This window comes from Haematobia irritans, chromosome 3 (assembly GCF_050003625.1).
Source record: "Haematobia irritans isolate KBUSLIRL chromosome 3, ASM5000362v1, whole genome shotgun sequence".
Lineage (NCBI taxonomy): Eukaryota > Metazoa > Arthropoda > Insecta > Diptera > Muscidae > Haematobia > Haematobia irritans.
The window spans coordinates 180,616,283-180,638,256 of record NC_134399.1 but is presented as its reverse complement, the minus strand read 5'-3'; positions in this window follow the sequence as shown (position 1 = coordinate 180,638,256).

Below are 21,974 nucleotides of genomic sequence, written 5' to 3'. Positions count from 1 at the left end.
GTAATAACTTTTTTTTTATAAAAATAAAACTTTTCTACAGAAACACAAATGTTTGCAAAATTTTCTAAAATTGAGAATTTTTATAGAAATAAAATTTTGACCAAATTTTCTATGGGAATTAAATTTTAAGCAATTCTCCTACCGTAATAAATTTTTAACGAAATTTTCCATACACATTATTTTAGTACAAAAATTTAATTTTTACAAAATTTTCTTACAAATTAGTTTTCCACAGAAATAATATTTTTGCAAAACTTTCTAAAATTGAAAATGTTTATACACCCAGAGAAGGAATATGATCTCAAACATGTTTCAAGAGCACTATGTTACTTTTTCACAGCGACCATGTATCATTTTTGTCGCAAAAATATTCTTTTCTCGTCAAACATAACATGCTTTCCGAAATCAGATACATAATCTCCGAGACAAGAACATGGTTTCGACAAACTTGCTACATGTTTTCCGTGAAAAAGTAACATTTTGCTCTTGGAACATGGTTGGGGTGATCATATTCCTTCTCTGCGTGTAGAAATACAATTTTGACTAAATTTTCTATGGGAATTAAATTTTAAGCAATTCTCTTACTTTAATAAATTTTTGACGAAATTTTCTAAACATATTATTTTTGTATAAAAATTTAATTTTTACAAAATTTTCTTATAAATTAATTTTCTACACAAATAAAATTTTTTAAAAGCTTTCTAAAATTTAAATTTTGATCACCATTTTTATGAAATCTAATTTGAACAAAATATTCTATGGAAATGAAGTTTATATTTTCTTATATTTTTTTTTCATCACCATGGTGGTGGGTATAATATATATTTTTGACAAAATTTTCTATACACGTTATTTTGTACGAAAATTGAATTTTTACAAATTTTTTTTTATAAATAATTTTCTACCAAAATAAAATGTTTACAAACTTTCTAAAATTGAAATTTTGGCGACCATTTTTTTGGAATTTAATTTTAACAAAATTTTCTATGCACCGAAAAAAAATGTAAACTATTTTATAGGAAGGATAAACTAACTCGTACGAAAATTGAACTAAATTTTATTTTGAGATTTCCACAAAGCGTTGTTAAAAGCAGGAACATTTAATGCTCCGTTGTACTTTTTAACTGCAGTTCTCGAAATTACACCCTCTCATAGAAGACGAAGTTAACTAAAACAAGTAAGGAAAGTCTAAAGTCGGGCGGGCCGACTATATTATACCCCGCACCACTCTGTACACAGAAAAAAATATCACCAAAATATTTCCAATTAAAAAGTTAATTGAAGTTGAAATTTTTTCAATTAATAAATTAATTGATACAATTAACTTTTTAATCATGATAGAAGCATTAAGTTAATTAAGTCAATGATGGAAAATTTTAAAATTTTTAATTAAAAAAATAATTGATACAATTAACTTTTTAATCAAATTCGGAAGACTAATTCAGTTAAAAAAAGTGCTGATTTTTTTTTTTTTAATTTTTAATTAAAAACGTATTTCAAACAATCATTTGTTAATCCAAATAAAAACTCTAAGCCAATTCAGAAAGTAATTAAAAATAGTTACCTTTTTTAATTGATAAATTAATTGAGTTTTGCAATCAACATCAATTAAATTTTTAATTGAATCAATTAAAAAATTAATTGAAATTTGCTGAAAAAAATCAATTAATTTTTTAATCAAGAATTTTTTCTATGCCCAATTAAAACTGTGATTGATACTATCATTTTCGTGATTGAAGACATTTCAATTAAAAAATTAATTGGATCAATTAATTTGGTGATTGAATCAGAAAAAAAATTTTTTGTGTGTAGATCTAAATTTTCTATACCATATCACATCCGTCAAATGTGTTGGGGGCTATATATAAAGGTTTGTCCCAAATACATACATTTACGTATCACTCGATCTGGACAGAATTTGATAGACTTCTACAAAATTTATAGACTCAAAATTTAAGTCTGCTAATGCACTAGGATGGAACACAATGTTAGTAAAAAAATATGGGAAACATTTAAATCTGAAGCAATTTTAAGGAAACTTCGCAAAAATTTATTTATGATTTATCACTCAATATATATGTATTAGAAGTTTAGGAAAATTAGAGTCATTTTTACAACTTTTCGACTAAGAAGTGGCGATTTTACAAGGAAAATATTGGTATTTTGACCATTTTTGTCGAAATCAGAAAAACATATATATGGGAGCTATATCTAAATCAGAACCGATTCCAACCAAATTTGGCACGCAAAGCAACAATGCTAATTCTACTCCCTGTGCAAAATTTCAACAAAATCGGAGTAAAAAATTGGCCTCTATGGTCATATGAGTGTAAATCGGGCGAAAGCTATATATGGGAGCTATATCTAAATCTGAACCGATTTCATCCAAATTTGGCACGCATAGCTACAATCCTAATGCTACTCCCTGTGCAAAATTTTAACTAAATCGGAGCAAACAATTGGCCTCTGTGTCATATGAGTGTAAATCGGGCGAACGATATATATGGGAGCTATATCTAAATCTGAACCGATTTCAACCAAATTTGGCACGCGTAGCTACAATCCTAATGCTACTCCCTGTGCAAAATTTTAACTAAATCGGAGCAAACAATTGGCCTCTGTGTCATATGAGTGTAAATCGGGCGAACGATATATATGGGAGCTATATCTAAATCTGAACCGATTTCAACTAAATTTGGCACGCATAGCTACAATGCTAATTCTACTCCCTGTGCAAAATTTCAACCAAATTGGAGTAAAACTCTGGTTTCTGGGACCGTATTAGTCCATATCGGGCGAAAGCTATATATGGGAGCTATATCTAAATCTGAACCGATTTCAACTAAATTTGGCACGCATAGCTACATTGCTAATTCTACTCCCTGTGCAAATTGGAGTAAAACTCTGGCTTCTGGGACCGTATTAGTCCATATCGGGCGATAGATATATATGGGAGCTATATCTAAATCTGAACCGATTTCAATAAAATTTTGCACATTTGACTATACTACCAATTGTACTCCTAGTGCAAAATTTCAACCAAATTGGGGTAATACTCAGGCTTCTAGGGCCGTATAAGTGCATATCGGGCGAAAGATATATATGGGAGCTATATCTAAATCTGAACCGATTTCTTCCAAAATCAATAGGGTTCTATTTTGACCAAAAAAACATACTTGTGCCAAATTCGAAGTCGATTGGGCTTAAATTACTACCTAATCCCTTGGTTACAAAAATGTGTTCACGGACAGACGGACAGACGGACATGGCTATATCGACTCAGGAGCCCACCCTAAGCATTTTTGTCAAAGACACCATGTGTCTATCTCGTCTCCTTCTGGGTGTTGCAAACATATGCACTAACTTATAATACCCTGTTCCACAGTGTGGCGCAGGGTATAATTAAAGAAGAAAATCATTGGCGCCAAATTATGACCATTTTAACCATACCATTTTAATCATTCTTACTATTTTTGGGAATCGTACGAAAATTTTCATTTGCTTTAATTCATAGTGTACGGTCATTGAACTTTATACTCACGTTTAGTTCTTAAAATGTTTGAGAGATACTTAAAAAACGCAATTTTCATTGGACTGTGGAAAATTTCGCAAAACATAATAAAATTTAACTACAAACTAATATTTTTTTGCAATAAAAATAAGTTTAATTTATCGTTATTTTAACTACGTAAATTTTTTTTTTACAAAATTCTTGATAGAAATTAATTTTTTATCCTATTACCATTCTATGGGTGTGGGTATAAAAACTTAGGCTGGAAAGAGCCAAGGACTTGTTTTGTTTGCACGAAAGTGGCCGATTACTGATTTTTTTTTTCGATAAGAAGCCATTCCAAATCGAGCAGTTTGTGAATAAACAAAATGAAATAAAATAGATGTTAAGGTTTTGAAAAATGGTTTAATTGAAATTCATTACCTAACCTAGAGACTTGCCTAAAAATTCGTTCATAAAAGGGAAAAGGGAAAACTATGCTTCCACACTAATAGAAAAAGTTTCGTTATGTTAAAGAAATGTGTCGTTAAAAGTTAGTCAATGAACAAATTTGTTAATACAATGAATTTTTTCGTTAATATAACGCATTTTTTTGCCAATCAACGTAGCGTTTCGTAATATTAACGAATATTTTCATTGTATTAATGAAAATGTTTCGTTACATCAATGAACATAATCCGTTGGCTGACTTTTAACGAAATTTTCTTTGTGTGCAGTATATCTATCTGCACTGTGCAAAGCAAATATCCCTCCTTCCATGTCTCGAGAACAAATTTCGCTTTGACATACAACGAAAAGTCTTTTCTGATTGCTTAACTTTTACTAGTAGTAGTAGTTTTGTCATTTTGATTTTGTTTCGCTTTTTCTTTGTCTCACCCAATATTGAGTCCATATCACGCAATGGTTTTGAAATAAAAACGAAAACATATGTCTTCCAAGAAATTGAGAAAAAGTTATTCCTTTCGAATTTCTTTGGCTAACTTACTTGAATGTCCTTGTAGGCACTTTGATGAGGGATGCAACCACAGCTGTTGCTCCGTAAACTTAGTGAAGCAAGGTGAAGGAAGCAGAACATAAACAAAAATCACAATAAAAACAACAATGTGAAAATAATAAACCAGGAACCAGGATCCTGGGGGAAGGAACTTTTCGAAGTGTTATTTGTTGTTGTTGATGCTGTTATTGTTGATATATATCAGTTAACCATATCAAGGACCAAGCAGATGAATAAGGGAAATCAAAATTTATTTTTAATGTTTACGTCGAAGTCATCACAAATATGGGGTGGGTATACATAGTTCGATATAATGGTCATATTTATTGAGTAAATTGAACGATGTTTACTTATTAATTAATTATTAAATTGTGATGTTTATCAACAGTTAATAGAATTTTTAAAATTTGTATAGAAATGAGAAAAGAAATGATTTTTTCAACCTCCATCAATACTAAATATTCTCCTCCTCTTTAAGGAGCTTTAAACCGTATCATGAAACATATATTTAAAAAATTTTCTTATTCTATATAAAATTTAATATAATTGAAATATATATATTTTTTTTGTATAACAACGTTGAAATAATAAATTAAATAGGTTAAGATTCAGCCGAACCAAGGACTTATTAAATACTTCAAAAGTTCAAAATGAACATAAAACCGAAATATTTTTTTATGTATTCTTTAATACTAATTATCTTGAGTTGTATTCTTGAAAATGTCAATTAGATATGCTCTTTAAGGGTACGAGTGCATGTGGTTCTCGTCTAATTGGTTCTATGGTTTGTATCAAGAATTTACACACACGCACAGCCAAGCACACATTCATACACACTGGCACACAACCATCTGCCATCCATGCTCATACACAACACTAAGAAAAAGTAAAAGTATAATGTATGGGATGTAAAGTAAACTCATTAAAATATAAGAAGAAAATTAACAAGTAAAAATTTATTACAAAATATTCTCAAGTTGCATCAACCAAATGTAAGAAGGGGTTTTGTGCGTCATAGTATGAAAGAAACAAGAAGAGCAACATTTTTTGTAATAATTATGCAAGTACCACCCAGATATCATGGCCCTTATGCTAAAAGAAAATTACATTAAATGTGCCCCCAGAGTAATGGTAATGATGAGCTCGTACAAACATTTCAAAAAGCTGTAATCATTTTTGAAGATGTTTTTAATAAAATTTATACACGGTTATGTGCTACTAAGTTTGCTATAATAAATTTTTGAAAATTCAACGGATATGAGTAAACATGAGGGGTTTGCATTGACGGCACGATAAATATGATTTTCTCAAGTTTGAAAAGTTTTTCGGTTATTAAATTTAAAAGAAGCACTAGAAATGTATATTGACATTTGAATAACTATATTCTTGAAGGTATAAACAATTTTTTTTATAACAATACGGAAAAATGTTTACAAAATTATTTAGAGAAATAAAATTTGTATAACATTTTATGGTAATGAAATTTAAGACAAAAAATTCTACAGTAATAAATTAAAAAAAAAATTAAATTTTCTATAGAAATAAATGTTTACACAAATTGAATTTTTACAAAATTTTCTTATAAATATTTTTTTGCCATTTTTTTTTTTGGAAATACAATTTTTAACAAAATTTTCTATAGAAATAAAATTTGGGCCAACATTTTTCATAGACATAAAATTTTGCTTAACATTTCTATAAAAACTAATATTAAATTCTAAGAGAAAATATTTACAAAATTTTATTATAAATTTATATGTTTACAAAATTTTCTATTGAAATTAAATTTTACACAAACACTCTATAAGAATAATTTTTTTACAAAATATATTTCTACTGAAATTTAAGACAAAAAATTCTACATTAACAAATTAAAAAAAAATAATTAATTTTCCATAGAATTTTTTTTTTTACAAAAATTGAATTTTTACAAAATTTTCTTATAAATAATTTTTTTACAATTTTTTTTTTTTTTCTAAAAATACAATTTTTAACAAACTTTTCTATAGAAATAAAAACTGGGCCAACATTTTTCATACACATACAATTTTGCGTAACACTCCTACAAAAAACTATTTTTAAATTCTACGACAAAATGTTTACAAAATTTTATTATAAATTAATTTTTTTACAAAATTTTCTATTGAAATAAAATTTTACACAAACACTTTACAGGTACGAATTTTTTACAAAATATATTTCTAATGAAATTTAAGACAAAAAATTCTACAGTAACAAATTAAAAAAAAAAAATTAAATTTTCCATAGAAATTTTTTTTTTACAAAAATTGAATTTTTACCAAATGTTCTTATATTTTTTTTTAATTTTTTTTTCTGGAAATACAATTTTTAACCAAATTTTCTATATAAATAAAAATTGGGCCATTAAAATACATACAGATATAAAATTTTGCTTAACATTTCTATAAAAACTAATATTAAATTCTAAGAGAAAATATTTACAAAATTTTATTATACATTTATGTTATATGTTTACAAAATTTTCTATTGAAATAAAATTTTACACAAAAACTCTATAGGAATGAATTTTTTTACAAAATATATTTCTATAGAAATGAAATTTTATGGCCAAAACTTTAAAAGAAACCACTATTAACAAAATTTTCTATAGAAATAAAATTAAAAAAAAAATCCTATAAAAATTGTTCTTATTAATTAATTTTTCCAAAAAAAAGTTTCTACGGAAATGAAATTTAAAAAAAAATCTGTTAATGTTTTACAAACTTTTCTACAGCAAAATTTCTATAGAAACGAAATTTTCACCGAAATTGTTATAGAAAATAATTTTAATTTCTATGGAAAATGAAATATAAAAAAATTTTCTATATTTTTTTTTTTTTACATTTCTACGAAAATTTTTACTTTAATTTTTTTTTTACAAAATTCTGTTATAAATTATTGTTTTACAAAATTATCTCTAGAAATTAAATTTTTTATAAATTATTTTTATACAAAATTATCTATAGAAATTAATTATCCATATTTTTTTTTTTAAATAAAATATAATTTTGACCGAAATTTTTATAGAAACAAATTTCAACAAAATGTTCAATGGAAATGAAATTTAAAAAAATCTGTTAATGTTCTGCAAAATTTTCTACAGGAATATTTCTATAGAAATTAAATTTTGACCGAAATTGTTATATAAACTAATTTTCACAAAATCTTCTATTGAAATGAAATATAAAAAAATTTTCTATAATTTTTTTTTTACAAATTTATCTATAAAAATTGCCCAGCAAAAAGAGCGTCGCCAAAAAAAGTAATGAAAATGTTCTTTTTGGATCCGGAAGTGGTGCAAAATTGACGCAGAAGCGATGAATTTTACATGGGCTTGTCATAGGACGGAAGTCCTCCATTTCAACAGCCGTTGCACTGAATTTGCATCACTTTTTTAGGTGTGATCCGAATTCAATATTTTGGATGTAAATTAAAAAATTCTGTGATATTTTGTCAAATAAATAATTTTCATAATTTCGTAATAAGAATCCATTAAAAATTATAAAATTTAATGGATTCTAACGCTTGTCGGAAACGTTAGACCTCAAATATTTTCAAAAATTCACAATTTTTTCAGATTGGATTTAGTATTTCTTTTTGACAAAATTTAAATGATTTGTACAATTTTATGAATTCTTACTCTGTTTTTAACCTCTTTGAAACAAAAAAATTAAAATTTCCCATTAAAAGTATGAAAAAACCAAGTTGTAAAAAATTGAATTAAAAGAACTTAGTTAAAATAAAGAACATCATCGGGAGTGCATCTTCTGGAAGTGCTTTTAAAGTTGTGCCTTTGGAAGAACTTCCAAATTTTTTTGCTGGATGATTATCTATAAAAACTTAATTTTTTGCAGAAATAATAAAAAAAATTATTGACCGAAATTTTTATAGAAACTAATTTTAAAAAAAATTTCTACATCATTTCTATGGAAATGAAATTAAAAAAATCTATTAATGTTTTACAAACTTTTCTACAGGAATATTTTTATAGAACCGAAATTTTCACCGAAATTGTTATAGAAACTAATTTTAATTTCTATGGAAAATGAAATATAAAACAAATTTCTATGAATTTTTTTTTTTACATTTCTATGAAAATTTTTACTATGATTTTTTTTCACAAAATTATCTCTAGAAATCAATTATTAATATGAAAATGAAAATTATTTTACAAAATTTTATTATAAATTATTTTTTTACAAAATTATCTATAGAAATTAATAATCCATAAAATTTTAATTTTTTTTTGCAGAAACAATAAAAAATAATTTTGACCGAAATTTTTATAGAAACAAATTTTAACAAAATTTTCTATGGAAATGAAATTTAAAAAAATCTCTTAATGTTTTACAAATTTTTCTACAGAAATATTTCTATAGAAATGAAATTTTGACCGAAATTGTTATATAAACTAATTATCACAAAATCTTCTATGGAAATGAAATATAAGAAAAAATTTCTATGATTTTTTTTTTACATTTCTACGAAAATTTTTACTTTCACATTTTTTTTTTAATTCTATTATAAATTATTGATTCACAAAGTTATATATAGAAATTAATTATTCATATGAAAATTAAATTTTTTTACAAAATTTTTATAAATTATATTTTTTACAAAATTATTTAAAGAAATTAATTATCCATAAAATTTATTTTTTTTTTTAGAAAAAATAAAATATAATTTTGACCGAAATTTTTATAGAAACAAATTTCAACAAAATTTTCAATGGAAATTAAATTAAAAAAAAATCTGTTAATGTTCTAGAAAATTTCCTACAGGTATATTTCTATAGAAATGAAATTTTGACCGAAATTGTTATATAAACTAATTTTCACAAAATCTTCTATGGAAATGAAATATAAAAATTTTCTATAATTTTTTTTTTAATTTATCTATAGCATCTATAAAAATTTAATTTTTTGCAGAAATAATAAAAAATTATATTGACCAAAATTTTTATATTATTCTGTTGGTTAAGCTACTCTTGTAGTTTAGTCAACACAATGGTTTTAAAGCTGAGATCAAAACATTAAATATGATTACAGTACAAACCAACAATAAAAAACAAAACAAGAAAGAAACTAATTTAAAAAAAAAAATTCTATGGAAATGCAATTTAAAAAAAAAATGTACTGATAGTTTACAAAATTTTCTATAGAAATAATATTTGTACAAGATTTTCTTAGAAATAACATTTTTACAAAATTTTCTACAGATTTTTAAAACAGACAGACTAAATTTCGACCAACATTTTAACAATATTGTCTGAGAAATGAAATTTAAATAAAAAATCTAATAGAAATAAAATCTTTACTAAATGTTCTATAGTATCCATTTTTCTACAAAATTTCCTTTCAAATTAATTTTTTATAAAATTTTCTGTGGGAATACAATTTTGATCAAAAATTAGTTTCAATAAAAATTACGAATAACATTTTTACAAAACCTTCTATAAAAATGAAATGTGACCAAATATTTACAGAAATTAATTTTAGCATAATCTACTACGCAAATCATTCACTCATATTAAAAAAAAAAAAAACTTAATTGCAATTAAGTTCAATTTTACAAAATTTTCGAAAAAAAAAATAATTTTTACAAAATTTTCTGTAAAAATAAAATTTTGATAAAATGTTGTCGACATAAATGTTTAACAAATTGTTCTTTCGAAATAAAATCTTCTCCAAGTTTTATATAAAAATAAACTTTTCGCAAAATGTTCTGTGAAAATTTCTATAGAAATGTAATTTTGAAAATTTTTTATACAGTAATAAATAAATAAAAATAAATTTTCTACAAAAATGAAATTTTAACAAAAATTTAATTTTTTGTAACATTTTCTATCGAAATAAAATTTTAACTAAATTTTTCCAACATAAAACTGTTGAAAAATTGCTCTATGGAATGAAATTTTGTATAAGTTTTCAATGTATATAAAATTTTTACAAAATTTTCTAAAGAATTGTTGTAAAATGGTTACAAAATTCTTCACAAAATAAAATATTGCCCAAATATTCGATATAAACAAAACTTTAACAAATTTTCTTAAGATATAAAATTTTGTATAAGTTTTCAATGTAAATAAAATTTTTACAAAATTTCTTAGAGAATTTTGTAAAATGGTAACAAAATTCTTCACAAAAATAAAATATTGTCCAAATATTCGATATAAACAAAATTTTAACAAATTTTCTTATGATATAAAATTTTGGCAAAATTTTCTATACAAATTAAATTTTTACAAAATTTTCCTATAGATTATATTTTTGCAAAATTTTCAGTAGAAATAAAATTTTGAGCAAATTTCATATAAATAAGAAATAACACTTTTACAAAACTTATTCAAAAAAAAAAAAAACTCTAATAGATATAAATTTCAAAATGTTCTATAGTGTCAAGATTAAAAAAATATATATAAATTAATTTCATTTTTTCAAAATTTTCTCTTGAAATAAAATGTTGACCAAATTCTTTATGTAAACTATTTTTTTACAGAATTTTCTATAGAAACAACTTGTTAACAAAATTTTCTGCACAAATAATTTTTTTTTACAAAGTTGTCTACACAAAAAAAACTGTACACAACCATCTATAGAAATGAAATAATGAAGAACATTTTTATGGAAACTAATTTTAACAAGATTTTCTATAAAAATTAAATTTAAAAACATTCCCATAGGAATAAAATTTTAACAAAATTTTCTAACAAATTAATTTTTTTTTAATAAATTTCTATAGAAATAAAATTTTTGTTATTTATTTATTTATTTTTTTTTTGTTTTGAGTCTTTTTGGGATGTAAGTGGTTTGTATGGTGCGCCTAAAGATTTCCTTAATTCACAAATCTTCTATTCTTCGAAACGAAATTTAAGCCAAAGAGTCTTTCTACAAGGGCAAGAGAAGTCCATTAGAGGTGATCGTTGCTAAGATAACAACAAACGCCTTGAAAGAAATATTTCTTCGCTATTACACCCCTATTATTCCTGAGCATAGTGAAATTTTAAAACGATTTTCGTTTTAAGCATAGCCTTGAGATACCTCATACATGGATTAAATCCAGTTACTTTCTAAATCCTTGACATACAATTCACATCCATAAAAAAAATGACATTGGGAAATCTCTTCCTTTGCCAAAAAGATAAAAAAGCGAAAATCTTTTATCCTCTGTAGTTTCAATGAAGAACATTTCTCTACTGTCTCCAAAAATTTCGTTTAGTTATTCTGTGACATTTTCAATTTAACAATGCCTACAAAAATTTATTTAGCTGAGATTTTGTGTCTTTGCTTCCATCCAATATTTACACTCGACTTCAAACATCCTTAGTAAATGTTCGCAAACACTTAGGCACACCCAAGTTTATAAGCAGATAGTTTTGCCCATACACATACACACTCATACATAAGCGGCTTTTCCTATACCAACACAAAGAGAAATATGCAAAACGAGATAAAGTGTAAATTTATTCCTTTTGCAAAAGTTGAACAAAAACGAAGCGTTACAAAACCCCTAAACAGAGCTAAATTTTTGGCTATGTGAGAGTGTATGTGTGTTGGTTTAAAAGAAAGTTGGTAGAGGTGGGGAATTCTACAAAACATTTAGAACTGCTAAGAACTCGTTCCTACATTGAAACTGGGTCAAAGTGCAGTAAACAATGGCAAACCGGAGAATTGCAAATATTTATTGCTCACACACAAACATATCCAAGCAGTTGCAGATGCTGATATTCGTCAAGCAGAAAAAGTGATTAAGTCAAGATTATAGAAAATGCTTCAAAAGGTAGATAAGGTAGACAAATAGAAATATCGGATTCCAATGTGGGGGTTATCACATCGTCAGTCGATAATCACAAAAAAATCGCCCATCCGTCTGTCGAAGTAACGCTAACTTACGAACGAAACAAGTTATCAGTTTTTTTTAAATTTCGTGAGTATGCGCAAGCGTGTATCCTACCAAAAATATTGGGTATGAGTGAAAATTTTCGATAGGGTGTACGTGAGCCGATAAATAAATCAGTTTTGTAAAAGGCTTAAATTTGTTTGTGGAATAAAATCTTATAGGCAACCCTCGTAAAGTGGTTTCCCAATATGACATATCCAGTTATTATTTCTATGAAATACATTCTGTATATCTTCTCCGGTTTTCCTATATCAAATAAGGTTCCATATAAAACATTTCACCATAATAAGTTCATCGAGAAGACGATACAATATGTGAAAACTCTTAGCAAAATTCGTGCAAATTGCCAATGAGGGACGCATCACAGGACTGGTACCTAAGATGCAGTTGCTCGAAAGTTTTAAATTTTATTAATTTATATACTCTCATGATATAAATATTTTGTTTATTTACACACACTAGCTTCGGTTAGGTTGAAAAGAGGATCCTGGTTTCTCTGTCCAGTAACTCTATTTCCCTAAAAAATTCCCTAATTTGTTTCCATGTTTGTGTCCCTGTTTCCACGTTGAGCCAGGACCCGATTCACGTTTTTGTCGTCGTTCCGACCTTTGCATATCGCTGCTTCTCACGTGCCCATTTATCCAACTCGACCCGCGTTGCTTTTATGGGATTTACGTTCCCTAAGTTCACTTTCCTATGTGTCCTAGTTTTTATCGCCAGGCCATTTGCCTTTAAGTTTCCTCTTATTCCGGCATGTTTCGGCACCCCTTGTCATTGAGCTTAACATGGAATCGGGCAGCACTCAGTGATAAGAGAGAAGTTCACCAATGTGGTATCACAATGGACTGAATAGTCTAAGTGAGCCTGATACATCGGGCTGCCACCTAACCTACCCTTGTGAATCTCTTTCTGCAAGCCCAACAAGACTGTGGCCCAGATATTCGGTTATTCACGGACGGACTCGGATTTGTGTGATGTGAAATGGTGGTGTGTGTAGAAGTGGGGGGATGGGTCATGACAAGTCATGTGGGATCCGGCAAACAGGAGAAGAATTCTGAGCAGACTGGCCGGCAGATAGGATATGGATTGGGATTTAAAATTAAGTTTCATACATACTTGTATTCCCATTGGGGGGTTGCAGTCCTTGGACAAGGTTGTATTCCTTGTGTCGACCCCCGTGTGTAGGACCGCCTGCAGTGAGGGTGGCCGAGTAAAGGGTGATACGGTCAAAATTTGGTCAAGGGAAAACGCGTGTAAATCGGTGAAATCGTTTATTTAAAAAATCAAATTAAATTTATTTTTCAAGTTCAATTAGTATAAAATTCAGGAAAAATATTCAGTTAGGCTTTCGCTTTTCCAAATCCTAATTGCCGGGCCTCCTTGTCACCTTCTTCGCCGCAGAAAGCCAGTTTGCCTTGAACTGCTGCTCGTCTTTAGCAGTTTTTTTTTGGTCTTCTTTAGGTTCCGCTTGACAATAGCCCAGTATTTCTCAATTGGGCGGAGCTCTGGCGTGTTTCTTGTCCTTGGGAACCACCAGCACGTTGTTGGCGGCGTACCACTCCATGGCCTTTTTACCGTAATGGCAAGATGCCAAATCCGGCCAAAACAGTACGGAACAACCGTGTTTCTTCAGGAAAGGCAGCAGACGTTTATTCAAACACTCTTTAACGTAAATTTCTTGGTTGACAGTCCCGGAAGCTATGAAGATGCTGCTTTTCAAGCCACAGGTACAGATGGCTTGCCAAACCAGATATTTCTTTGCGAACTTTGACAGTTTTATGTGCTTGAAAATATCTGCAACCTTTCCCCTTCCTTTTGCAGTATAAAACTCCTGTCCCGGAAGCTGCTTGTAGTCGGCTTTGACGTAGGTTTCGTCGTCCATTACCACGCAGTCAAACTTCGTCAGCATCGTCGTGTACAGCCTCCGGCATCGCGCTTTGGCCGTCGTATTTTGTTTATCATTGCGATTTGGAGTCACTACCTTCTTGTAAGTCGATAGTCCGGCTCGTTTTTTGGCTCGATGGGCGGTTGTAGACACCCAGCTTATTTGCGGCATCTCGGAGAGAGATGTTAGGGTTTCGCTTGAAACTACCGGCAACTCTCTTTGTCGTCTCAGCGGCTTCCGGTTTTCGATTACCCCCCGATCCAGACTTCCTGGCTGTCGACAAACGTTCCCCAAACACTTTAATTACATTTGTAACGGTTGATTTGTCAACTTTTAGCGATTTTGCCAGCTTTTTTCGCGATGCGCGAGCAAAATTTTGATACGCTGCTCTTCTTGCTTGGATGGCATTTTGACAACTGAAGAGTGATTTCCAAAATCCAAACAGGAGCAACATTCTACACACACACCTTCAAACTGAGGGGTGTTCAGGTTTTTTAAATGCAAAATTGAAATAAATACGTCAAGTTTATATTGACCAAATTTTGACCGTATCACCCTTTAATCTCTTACATTCTTGAGTCCCGAGCAACGTAGGTGTACCCAGATGTGACATGCGCTGCACAACCTCCGCACGTGACTTGCCGCGAACAAACTGGACACATGTACTTCACTGGTCCTGGATTACTTTCAATGTCTCCGGCACACAGGAGAAGACCGCCTGCACAGATGTAGGACTGCCTGCAGTGAGGGTGGCCGAGTATTTGTCGACCATTCCTTTGCATTTGAATATGGTTTGCGGTCGAACCGTAATGTCCGCACTTACCTTCCGGCAATCACGTTTTGTGGCCTCGTGTTATTTCCGAGCAAATTACCACATTCCGTTATGGCACGCACTTCTACCTGTAAAATTGTGTTGTGGTCTGATAACAGAAATAGGATCTCGGTGTTCAGGTCCTTCATATATACGCCCAGTCCCGTCCCATCACCCATGTTCGATCCATTGGTGTAGCAGTTATTTCTGATGTCCCATTCTTACGGCAGCATCTCACAGGCGTCAGAATGTGACATTCGGCAGCTATGGCCACGTCAGATATACGATCATGAATTATTGCGGCTCCCCCATTATACATCCTAACAGGTTGGCTGATAAGTCCCCGGTCTGACACATAGATGGCGTCGCTAGTATTAAATGTATATTATTTTTATATAGTACCAATCTTCAAATGATTTGACGTCTGTAAGTCAATTAGGTTGTGAGATAGAGCGTCTTTTGTGAATCAACTTTTTTTGTGAAAAAAAAAAAATGGAAAAGAAGGAATTTCGTGTTTTAATAAAATACTGTTTTCTGAAGGGAAAAAATACGGTGGAAGCAAAAACTTGGCTTGATAATGAGTTTCCGGACTCTGACTCAGGGAAATCAACAATAATTGATCGGTATTCAAAATTCAAGCGTGGTGAAATGAGCACGGAGGACGGTGAACGCTGTGGATGCCCGAAAGAGGTGGTTACCTACGAAAACATCAAAAAAATCCACAAAATGATTTTGAATGACCGTAAAATGGAGTTGATCGAGATAGCAGAGGCCTTAAAGATATCAAAGGAACGTGTTGGTCATATCATTCATCAATATTTGGATATGCGGAAGCTCTGTGCAAAATGGGTGCTGCGCGAGCTCACATTTGACCAAAAACAACAACGTGTTGATGATTCTGAGCGATGTTTGCAGCTGTTAACTCGTAATACACGCAAGTTTTTCCGTCGATATGTGGCAATGGATGAAACATGGCTCCATCACTACACTCCTGAGTCCAATCGACAGTCGGCTGAGTGGAAAGCGACCGGTGAACCCGAAACGTGGAAATACTCAAAAGTCCGCTGGCAAAGTAATGGCCTATTTTTTTGGGATGCGCATGGAATAATTTTTATCGATTATCTTCACAGAAAAAAATTTCACGAAAATTTTTCCAATTAAAATTTTAATTGAGTTTTAAAATATATTCAATTAAAAATTTAATTGATTCAACAAATTTTTTAATTGAAACAAAAATCAATCACAAAAATTAATAGTATCAATTAATTTTTTAATTGGCCTTAAATTAATTTTTTAATTGATACTATCATTTCTGTGATTGAAGACATTTCAATTAAAAATTAATTGAATCAATTAATTTCGTGATTGAACCAGAAAACAATTTTCTTGTGTGTTGAGAAGGGAAAAACCATCAACAGTGACTTTTATATGGCGTTATTGGAGCGTTTGAAGGTCGAAATCGGGGCAAAACGGCCCCATATGAAGAAGAAAAAGTGTTGTTCCACCAAGACAACACACTGTGCTACAAGTCATTGAGAACGATGGCAAAAATTCATGAATTGGGCTTCGAATTGCTTCCCCACCCACCGTATTCTCCAGATCTGGCCCCTAGCGACTTTTTCTTGTTCTCAGACCTCAAAAGGATGCTCACAGGGGAAAAATTTGGCTGCAATGAAGAGGTGATCGCCGAAACTGAGGCCTATTTTGAGGCAAAACCGAAGGAGTACTATGAATTGTTGCGGCTCCCCCATTACACATCCTATTATCCTTTGATGGTTCGTCATATTTCATATTTCCGTCCATTCTCCCAACATATTCAGTATCATCGCAACCATGGCGTATTCGCTTTTGATGTGAACCTCTTAGATCCAGTACCGCCACCAAGGCAAGTATTAACGGGGCCTACATTGCTCCAGTTACACCAAAAAAAAAATGTCCGTTGAACTCGTTGTAAAATTTCAATGTTGCACTTCCTCTCCATTGAAATCCATCAGACTATCGACGCGAATGTTAGGATTTGCCTAATTACGCTCTCATATACCCAGTGCGTCATTTATAGCCCACCGCTCTTTTGCAGAGTGCCCAACATCTATAGGCTTTCTCAGTTCTCTCTTTGATGGTGCTCTTCCATTCAGTTTCCTGTCTACACCCAGAGAAGGAATATTATCACCTCAAACATGTTTTAAGAGCAAAATGTTATTTTTGGGTGGTGACCATGTAACATGGTTTTCACAACCATGTTATTTTCTCGGAAATCATGTATCTGATTTCGGCAAGCAGGTTATATTTGACGAGAAAATAACATTTTGGTGACAAGTCACCATACAAAAATAGCATTTTGCTCTTGAAACATGTTTGAGGTGATTATATTCCTTCTCTGCGTGTAAGGTTAGACCTAAGTACTTTTTTCTCAGACACTTGGTATCGGCTTGCCCAAAAAAATCGTTTCGATACATTGTACAGTTTTAGTTTTTCTAGTGAATACGGTTCTAGGTTAACATTCAGGTTCCTGGATTATGCCCAGTAATATTTCATCTCTAGGAACCTTTCTGGCCTCCCACAGACTCTGTTAGCATCCGTTCCCTGCAGAAGTTTTACAACATCGTCTGCATAACAGACGTGGATTTAAATCCCTCCTTAGCTCGAATCCTTATTAGGGCATGTATAGTTATTATCCACAGTAGTGGCGACAGTGTACCTCCCTGTGGTGTACCTCGCTCTACATTGGCCGTTATCCACACACATTTACTTAAATACAATTATTCGAATAATCTATTGTTCAACATATTCCAAAATTTTTTTCCTTTTCGGGTCCGAATAGCACGAATTTCTTAAGAGGTTGTCCAAGATTGGTGCGATCCTATTAAACTGTTCCGGGACGTGCCCTTTCGAATAAGTCCAAATCGTATCCGAAAGTGTAAATTTAACCCGTCAATGACAAACCAGGGACTAGTTCTGTACCAGTCTTGAAATTGTTTCATTTCCTGCCGAAACTTTCATATGACGGATTTGTAAGCAAACTGTTTCAAAAATAATCTGCTATAGAGGGTTTTGTAGTGCAAAAAATTTTAAACTACCAGTTCTTTCTTTCATAAACATCACTTAGCAACATTTTAAAATCATCTCACCATTTAGTTTAGTGATTTTACCATTTGCAAGAAAAACGGAGACAAATAGCGAACGCATTCACTGTTAAATACTTTCGAAAAGTCAAATCTGAACTTAGAGCTCTAAAAAGAAGTAAGCAAAACATTTTGACCCACTTGCTGAAGAGAGAAAGAAAGAGAGAGAGAGAGCGCGTTTTTATTTTTCGTATTTTCAAAGGCAAAGGCTTGGAGCAAAGTTATTTATGGCTGTGTATTTAGAGCAAGAAACAACATTAAATGCAACTAAGACCACATCGCAAAAGCGGTGGTCACAGCGGGTGAATGCATAAATAAACTATTACGCCTTCAAAAACATACAACACAAATAAAGCCTCACACAGCTTCATACCCATACATATGTATACAGAGAAATATATCACAGAATAGTTTATCTTTTAGTAGAGAAAGAAAGAAAAATGACATCAAATAAAAAAAGTAAGCTTGCTCTTTTAAAAATTAAGAAAGTTTTCTTCAAAAAATTTAGATCACATAGGAGTTCTTCAAATTTCTTGGGAAATTCACTTTTAAATAATGTAATACTGTTGCCGAAATAGTAACTTTGTTTGTGAAGATAATAAGATTTTATCGGTGGATGTGTTATTGAAGCATTAAACAGTATATTGTAAAGATCTATTACAAATTTGCAGAATAAAACTACAGTCCCAAAAAACATTAAGTTTTTTAGCATACCTTGGGATTTTCTATCCAAGTTTTTGCAATTCCGATAGAATTCTTTTGGATAAGACTAAGAAAATATGCGTTTTCGCCGTCTTAAGCGAAAAATTAAATTCTGGAAAAATAAATGACGAAAAAATAGAAAACCAATAACAAAAAGCAATGAAAGTTAAATTAAAAATATCAGCCCAGCGGGATCAAAAAATGTACTTTTTTAGTTCGATGAAAGTTTAGTTAAAACTTAATCGAGAAACTTGGCAGCAAGATAATATGTCGATAAGGCGTATCGACATTATCCTGTTCCCTGGGATTCTGTAAAAACAACAACAATGGACTGAATAGTCTAAGTGAGCCTGAATCTTAATCGGGCTGCCACTTTAACCTAACCTAACCTAGCCTATTTTCCAGTAATTCGGCAAAGAAGATACTGTGCTTCATCATCTCTTTTTGGATTTTTAAACTCGATAAAAAGAGATTCAAAATTCGATAAATGAGATATGTATCCCAGATGTGTCCCTAAAAAGTCTTTACTTTAAAGAAGTCATAGCTTTGATTTGGTATCTATACAAAAATTCCTTAGGGAAGGCTAGTATATTTGGATCCAACTCTTTTTTTTAACCTCCACCATAGGATGGGGGTATATTAACTTTGTCATTCCGTTTGTAACACATCGAAATATTGCTCAAAGACCCCATAAAGTATATATATTCTGGGTCGTGGTGAAATTCTGAGTCGATCTGAGCATGTCCGTACATCCGTCCGTCCGTCTGTTGAAATCACGCTAACTTCCGAACGAAACAAGCTATCGACTTGAAACTTGGCACAAGTAGTTGTTATTGACGTAGGTCGAATGGTATTGCAACTGGGCCATATCGGTCCACTTTTACGTATAGCCCCCATATAAACGGACCCCAAAATTTGGTTTGCGGACCCTCTAAGAGAAGCAAATTTCATCCGATCCTGCAGAAATTTGGTACATAGTGTTGGTATATGGTATCTAACAACCATACAAAAAATGGTTCACATAGGTCCATAATTATATATAGCCCCCATATAAACCGATCCCCCGATTTGGTTTGCGGAGCCTCTAAGAGAAGCAAATTTCATGCGATCCAGCTGAAATTTGGTACATAGTGTAAGTATATGGTCTTTCACAACCATGCAAAAATTGGTCCACAGAGGTCCATAATTATATATAGCCCCCATATACACCGATCGCTAGATTTGGCTTGCGGAGCCTCAAAGAGAAGCAAATTTCATCCGATCCTGCTGAAATTTGGTACATGGTGTTAGTATATGGTCTTTCACAACCATGCAAACATTGGTCCACATCGGTCCGTAATTATATATAGCCCCCATAAAAACCGATCTCCAGATTTGGCTTACGGAGCCTCTAAGAGAACAAAATTTCATCCGATCCGGCTGAAATTTGGTACATGGTGTTAGTATATGGTCGCTAATGACCATGCATAAATTGGTCCACATCGGTCCATAATTATATATAGCCCCCATAAAAACCGATCTCCAGATTTGGCTTACGGAGCCTCTAAGAGAACAAAATTTCATCCGATCCGGCTGAAATTTGGTACATGGTGTTAGTATATGGTCGCTAATGACCATGCATAAATTGGTCCACATCGGTCCATAATTATATATAGCCCCCATATAAACCGATCCCCAGCCCCTTGGAAGAGCAAAATTCATCCGATTCGGTTGAAATTTGGTACGTGATGTTTGTATATGGTATCCAACAACCATACGGGAATTGGTTCATATCAGTCCATAATTATATATAGACCCCATATAAACCCATCCCCAGATTTGACCTCCAGCGCCTTTTGGAGAAGCAAAATTCATCCGATCTGGTTGATATTTGGTACGTGGTGGTAGTATATGATATTTAAAAACCGTGCCAAAGCCCCCATATAAACCGATCCCGAGATTTGGTTTTGGAGCCACCTGGAGGAGCAAATTTCATCCGAGTCAGTTGAAATTTGGGACATTGTGCTAGTATATGGCCGTTAACAACCATGCTAACTAGGTCCATATCGGTCTATAGTTATATATCATACAAAAATTGGTCCATATCAAGTTCATAATTGTATATAGCCCCCATATATAAGCGACCCCCATATTTCAATTCCGGCTCTCTACGTACCATGCAAAGTCATTTCAAATTTTTTTTAATAGTAATACAATTTTGACAAAGTTTTCCATAGAAATAAAATTTTGACAAAATTTTCTATAGAAATAAAACTTTGACAAAATTTTCTATAGAAATAAAACTTTGACAAAATTTTCTATAGAAATAAAATTTTGACAAAATTTTCTATAGAAAGAAAATTTTGACAAAATTTTCAATAGTAATAAAATTTTGACAAAATTTTCGATAGAAAGAAAATTTTGACAAAATTTTCTATAGAAATAAAATGCATTAAAAAACAACAACAATGCTTAAAGAACAAAACCAACAATAACAAAACAAAACAAATGGAAAAAGAAGAGGAGGCACGCTCAAAATAAACCCAGCCATGTGAATTCAAATCGATGATTTGACAGTGGCATAGGAAAAGAGATATGTTTGTTTCGAATTTATTTCGGCATAAGCCGGCTATCAATGTAAAACCTTTTTTCGGAGGGTTCAAGTGTGGTTTTTGTTGGGTTTAATAAACTACCTGAATTTATTCTGATAATTGGTTGATAGTTTTGCTGCAAGTAGAGGATGCTGATGAGGAATGTGGTAATTCCGAAACGTGCGTCCATCCAACCATCTTGCAGTCTATAGGGCTTTGCCCAAATAAATTTGACAAACATTCTTTTCCTCTGTTGGTTAAGCTACACTTGTAGTTTAGTCAATGTATGGTTTTAAGCTGCATTAAAAAACAACAACAATGAAATAAAATTTTGACAAAATATTCTATAGAAATAAAATTTTGACAAAATTTTCTATAGAAATAAAATATTTGCAAAATTTTCTATAGAAAAAATTTTTGACAAAATTTCTTTATAGAAATAAAATTTTGACAAAATTT